Here is a 6,338-nt window from a genome sequence, read left to right on the forward strand (position 1 = left end):
GATTGCAGCCTTCATTCTTAAAGAAAAAGTAAGTTTCTAGCCCTTGTGGCTGTGGAGAAAACTTCAAAACGTGACCCCTGTGGCTCAAAAAGCAGAAGGCGAACACAAAGAACACCAAATCTATTATGTTTACATAATCTCATCGCGTTAAAGCCAATCTCATGATTTTTGGTGAGCCTGACTCATGATTTTTTAACATTTGGGGTTGGAAATCCTGCAGGCTGAGCAGGGAGAAGCCAGTGGCAGAATCGAGTGGCCAGGGATAGAGGGGCGAGGCTGTCTCACACAGGCGGATTGTTTCTTGTCTTCAGAGTTGGTTCTTGTCTTCTTTGCAGCTCAGCCGATTCCAGGGGGTTTAAAGACAGTCCAATCTCCCAGTCCTCAGTAAGACAGAACTCCGCAGTCAGGGGAACCTCTAAATGGCTAAAACGGGGCGGGTGGAGGGTTGAATGTGACTGGGTGTGAAAGGTCCAGACTGGACAGGGATGCAGTACAACCGCATAGGTCAGAGCCAGTTCGACCACAGGAAGACCCACAAGTAATGGGAGACTCACCCGCCAGGGAATGACCCAATACTAGGGGTCTGTTTTATTACCTAGATCCAGTGCTACCGGGCATGGCCTACAAGCTGCTTCATGCAGATGGGGTGATACTGTGGAGGATCCAAGGCGGGGGTAGAGGTGACGTGTACCAAGCCCCCCCATGCAGCTCTGGCAAAGAAGTTTGGGCAGGGAGGGAGGGGAAAGAGGCACAATAGGTTAAATCCTGGCTCTATTTAAAAACAAAAACAGTGGGAGTTTTGCCCTTGACTTCCCTAGGCTGTATTTTACCCATGCTGGATCTTGGCTCCTGCAGCCATAGTGCAACTGGCTGGTTTGAAGAGTGCCTGAGATTTGCTTGAACCAGCCCTGCCAGCTGTACCAAAAAACATCATGCAGAGACTGTAGGCACTGGGGGAGACGCTTGCTGCTCCAGGGTAAGCTGATGAATGACGACATGTGACCGGTCCCTGACTCAGAGGCACCTGAGATGGGGTTTCCAGGGCCCTCTGCTGGTTGGAATCAGTACACCACCCACTCCAGTAGGCGTTGGCTCTGGGATGTGCATGGATTCCAGTATGTTTCCAAGTGGCATTCTAGATGGTGGCTTTAAAGCCCTCGGTTGTTTGGGATCTGGTTGTCTGAGAGCTGCGTCTCTCCCCATGCAGCTGCAATCAGGACAGGCACTTGAGGAAGAAAACCAAAAAATGTTAGGCTTTTGTTGAAGAAGGAATGATTGAGTCGGGGTTGGTCCTGCTTTGAGCAGGGGGTTGGACTAGATACCTCCTGAGGTCCCTTCCAACCCTCATCTGCTATGATTCTAAGGGAGTTCAGTTCTCCTCTAGCTCCTGGAGTATAAGAGAAGGGATCCCATCCAAGAGCCTTCCCCCAACATCCACCCCTTTCTGCCTGGGCTTCAGCCTCGTATCCCAACTGTTGCCGATCAACGAATTAGCCACAGCTGGGGCAGTAGCAACTCTGTCCCTTAACCCCTTAGGCCTTGTATACACTATGCCGGCAAAATTTTGTCGCACATCCCTAAGCGACAAAAGTTCTGCTGGCATAAGCGCTTGCATGGACAGCACTACGTTGGTGGAAGACACTGTCCTGCTGACATAGGTAACACCACTCCTTTATGTGGTTTTATTATGTGCACGGGAGAGCGCACTCCCATCGACATAACGCGGCTACATGAGCCCTCTTACAGCGGCACAGCTGGACCAATACAGCTGTGCCACTCTAAGGTTTATGTGTGGACTAGTCCTTCGTGACTGTGGCAGAATGGGATTTACACACCCCATCACAGCGCACAAAGCCCATTTTTAATGGGCCTTATTAGTATTTGTTATTTCTATTACATAAGCACCTAAAGGCCCCATTTAAACTAGAGACCCCACTGGGCTATGAAAGCGTACAGCGAGGGACAATCCCTGCCCCAGAGAGCTTACAGTCTAAAGAGACAAGTCAGACAGATGCAGGGGGCGGGGAGATGACAGACAGGCACAGAGAGGGGCAAATGACTTGCCTGGTGTCGCCATAGCAGGTCAGTTGGCAATAGAACCAGATGTCCCGAGTCCCAGGCCAGCTCGCCATGAGCAGGAAATAACACACAAAACATGTGCCTCTTCCACAGGAAGGGGGAAGCACTACTCAGCATGGAGAAAGCTTTGCATCGCGATGTCCGTGGCACGGAGCAACGAGCCTTGCTTTGAAATCACATCAGTGGTTGGCGAGCCTGCTGCCACCTCTCTCTGACGGGCACTGGTGCCCATTTTTGCAGCTCTGAGCTCTCAAGGAGGTTTGATCTGTTCGGCAAAAGCATTTGTAACTCTCCTGAACACAACAAACCCAGTGCCCCAGGGTGGCTGGGTTCATTCTTTGCTCAGTTAAAAGCATGGATATTTTCCCCCCCTGGAAGGCATGTGATTTTAGTGGGCAATTTAACTAGGTGGGAAATTGACCCTTTAATCTCTTAAGGCTCTTATGTCGCCAACAGCCAGGCTTCTGTTTTCCCATTATCAGCTCCGTTGGCTGGGCTGAGAGGTCTCTTATCTGATCAGAGTCTTGTCGCATGAGCACTGGCGTGGGGGGAGGAAGCGCAAAAATCGAAGCCAACCGAGCACAGTGACTTGGCCTCATGCTGGCAGTGCAGGAGAATCAATTCTGGGGGCATTCTTCTTCCTAGCCTGGGGAGGTGGGAGCTGGGCAGGCTGGAGATACAAGATATTCTAGGTGTGGTTCCCAAGGAAGGAGGGCCAGGGATGACTGCGGCACCTCCTGCTGGAAGATCCATGAACTGGTGCCTTTGGCTGAAGAGCTTCTGCCTTCTTATGGGGAAGAAAAGGAAGACGGTACCATTTGGGGTGAATCACCTCCTTCCTGCCTCTGCCACCGATAGCTGGGTCCAACGCTTGCTATAGACCCATTCTGAAGCAAAGGTCTCTACAGGCATTGTCACATGCCCTCTGCTCTGTTCTGTATGGTCTAAGAAGCCCAGTGTGTAATATCCTGATAGCATGCTCTCCAGGAGTTCAGATGTCACAGGGATGAGTGTAGTAGCTGAACCAGAGTAGAACAGCGACCGGGGCTTCAGAATGACTAAAGAAGTGATCTTCCGTGAGAAACCACCACAGAATTTATGCTGAGCCTCGTGCATATTAGGAGAAGGTGGTAGTGACTGCGGTGTGGATACCAATGCAGTGCAGGCGTTGCCATGCACCTCACCATCAGGTCTCAGTGCCTTGATTTAAGGAGCTCCCAGAAAGCTGGGACTGCATGTGAGCTGTCCTTTTGTCCTGTGTTTGTACAGCACCTAGCACATTGCAGCTGGGGCCCCCATAGGCATGACATAAATAATGGCCCCGTGTCATCACCATGTCCGCCCTTAAGCTTTGTTCCAATCCCTTGGGGTTGCTGCTGTTCCCCAGAGATAGAACTGGAATCCAGGGATGCTGACTCCCTGCTCGAACTGCTACAAACTGCTTCCTCCTGGTGCAGGCATCTCGGCCAGTCTTGATTAATAAGAACTTCAGAGCCAATGTTGGGATCATCCCTGGGAGGATCTGGCTAAACTCCATGTACTGTCCTCAGGGAAGAATAGCACATGACGGATTGAGTCACCCACTGGGTGGCTGGGACACTGGTGGAGGGCCCCATCCGGTGGCTGCACTAGGTGTGTGTGTGGGCAGGTCTACACTAGATGCGCTACAGCAGCGCAGCCCAGGGCAGACACTCTATGCCAATGGGAGAACGTTCTCCCGCCGGCACAATAAGTCCACCTCAACGAGAGGCGGTAGCTATGTGGGTGGGAGAAGCTCTCCCGCCAACATAACTGTCGACTCGGGCACTTAGGTCAGTGTAACTTACATCACTCAGGGGGTGGCTTTTTCATAGAAGTTATAGTGATAGAAGTTATACCGACATAAGGGCTAGCCCTGTATTCTGCATGCAAGCCCTGTATTCTGCATGGTCCTCTCATGGGGGTGCCATTCACACCCCTGGATGTTTGCAGACACAGCATTGCTGGGGAAGCTGGAAGCGCGGCACGTGATAGAGATGTGCTGCTGGCCTGGTTTCAGCTGGAAGTGGGCCTTTAGATTGCTAGCTGTGTGATATGCAGAGAGGATGTGGCACTCACAGTCAGGTTCACACAATCAGCCAGCGAGCGCTCCATTTACAGCCACTTCTGCATGGATACGAACGCCTCATGCTGCCAGGCAATGTCTCTGTAAGCCGTGATTTGCGCTGCTGGACTCCAAGGCCCCTCCACTGCTTGTACCGAAGCAAGCTGTCCAGATATTGCTAAAGTTTAAAAGACGGTGACTTTGTCTATCTGTTAGAAGTCAGGACAGCCCATCCAGAGCCAGATTTTCAAAAAGGGGTGCGCTCCCTTGTGGCCAGAGGTGTTTCCACAGGGCCCTCCCTCTGCCTCTTCTCTTCGGGGACCTCTCGATAGGCTCTCTCAGGGCTCTCACCAGCCCTCCTTGAATCTGGGTCAGTCGCCTAAAGTAATTCAAAATAATCTTCAGTGTCCCAAATGCAAAGTCCGTCATAGTTTGCACTCATCGCCAACGCGCCTTTCTTCCATGGAGCCCTTATTCCGCTCTGCAGAAGCCCAGCCTTCTGGCTCAGCCTTCCTTTCTCCATCCCTGTGCACTGTCTCTTCAAGGCCGCATATATACTACCCTCCTTTCGAAAGCTTCTCCCGATTGGCTGGAAGGGAGGGGAGATCTGCCCCACACTGCTCTACAGGGCTCTTGATGCCAGGCCTTTAAAGAGACAATGTCCTGGGATCTTTCCATCCCATGGATAACTCCCTGGGATCACCCCCTCTCATCCAGTTTTGGCCGTTTTCTGAGCCTGTGCTCACACTATCCTCTCTGGAAGAGAGTCTTTGTGTCCCCCTAAGGCTTACTGGACACCTTACAGTAGGCATGGAACCATAGATGCAGAATGCGGATGCAGTGACATGTCTTGTTTGCACATGCAGTTATCAAGACTGATGGATTTGCTTGCGTTAGCAGGGAACTGGATTTGATGACCCCCTTCCAGGCCCGTGTTCCTATGTAGCTTGCAAATTGGATGCACAAATGATCAGAATGCTGTGAAATGATCCGACTTGCACGTCCACTCACAGTAATTGTGCTTGCAAATTAGGCATGTAGTAAATCGTGTCCACAAATTGCATGCACTGTTGTACATCTAAGTCATTTGGAATCCCAGCTCCAGGTGACTGGTCAGGTTAGGGGTCAGAGCAGAGTTTGGGGGCTTATCCATTAGCATTTTACTGCCCTTGGGGGCAAAGGAATAGGCTGCCCCACCCAGACCTTGATGCAGGAAGAAGGGGAGATGCTGCAGCAGCAGCCTGGAGGAGACTGTTGCTGCATTTTATCTGGAGTAATTCCGGGTTTTTTCAATGTCCCCCAGACCTGTGAAAACTTTGGGCATTGTGTGAAGGGTGGGGGCAGGGTATAGGGAGGGGCATGAATTAGTGACTTGGTGTCACAGCAGCACCTGATCACAAGTTCACGACCTACTCTTGGCTTCTCCCCTGCCTAGTTCAGAGGAAGAAAGCCAGCCCAGCACAATGAGGAATTTGAGGGCCCCACCCTCTAGAATTCAGGGAGGCAGCAGAGCCAGAAAACAGAGAGAGCCCTTAAAAAGTAACCCACGCAAAGCAAGCCAAGGGAAAATTCAAGCTGAAGGACCGTGGAGATCAGGAAACTGGGCCCATGGGAAAAGAGTCTGCTGCAGCTTCAAGGGGGAACAGGAAGGTCAGCCGCAGGGGCGCTAGGGCCGGGCTCCCGGAAGGGCTCAGTAGTTTTCAGTGTCAATTGGCAGGACAAGGGTGCAGATTGCGGATGTGCTAACGCTAACGCACCCATGCCTCCTGCCTGCCCTTTCCAGGGAAACACCCTCGTGGGGGATGAATTTGTAGGCAGTCTTCCAAGCACCTCTGCACAACGCGTCGCAATGTGACATGTCAAATCTTCCTTCCTATTTCAGCCTTGGACACTGTATCTTCAGGTGGTTTCAATTCCCAGGCAGCAAATGTGGGGGGAAGGGCGCTGCGGAAGCCTAGCTGGTTCTGTTATGCAGAGGCATGGGAATGGCATCGCTGAATGAAGAGGATCTCCTTTCAAGCACACTGGGCCCAGAGAGGTTCCTGAACACCACACCAACACTATAAGCTTAACAGCCCCACATGTATCTCTGTAAAGCTATATCTAGCCATTGCCATGTGCAGCACCTAGCACCATGGGGGCCTGGGTCGTCACAGGGACTCCTACAAATAACCAA

Source organism: Emydura macquarii, unplaced genomic scaffold (assembly GCF_026122565.2).
Source record: "Emydura macquarii macquarii isolate MOO-44397 ecotype Brisbane River unplaced genomic scaffold, CSIRO-AGI_Emac_v2 contig_1254, whole genome shotgun sequence".
NCBI lineage: Eukaryota > Metazoa > Chordata > Testudines > Chelidae > Emydura > Emydura macquarii.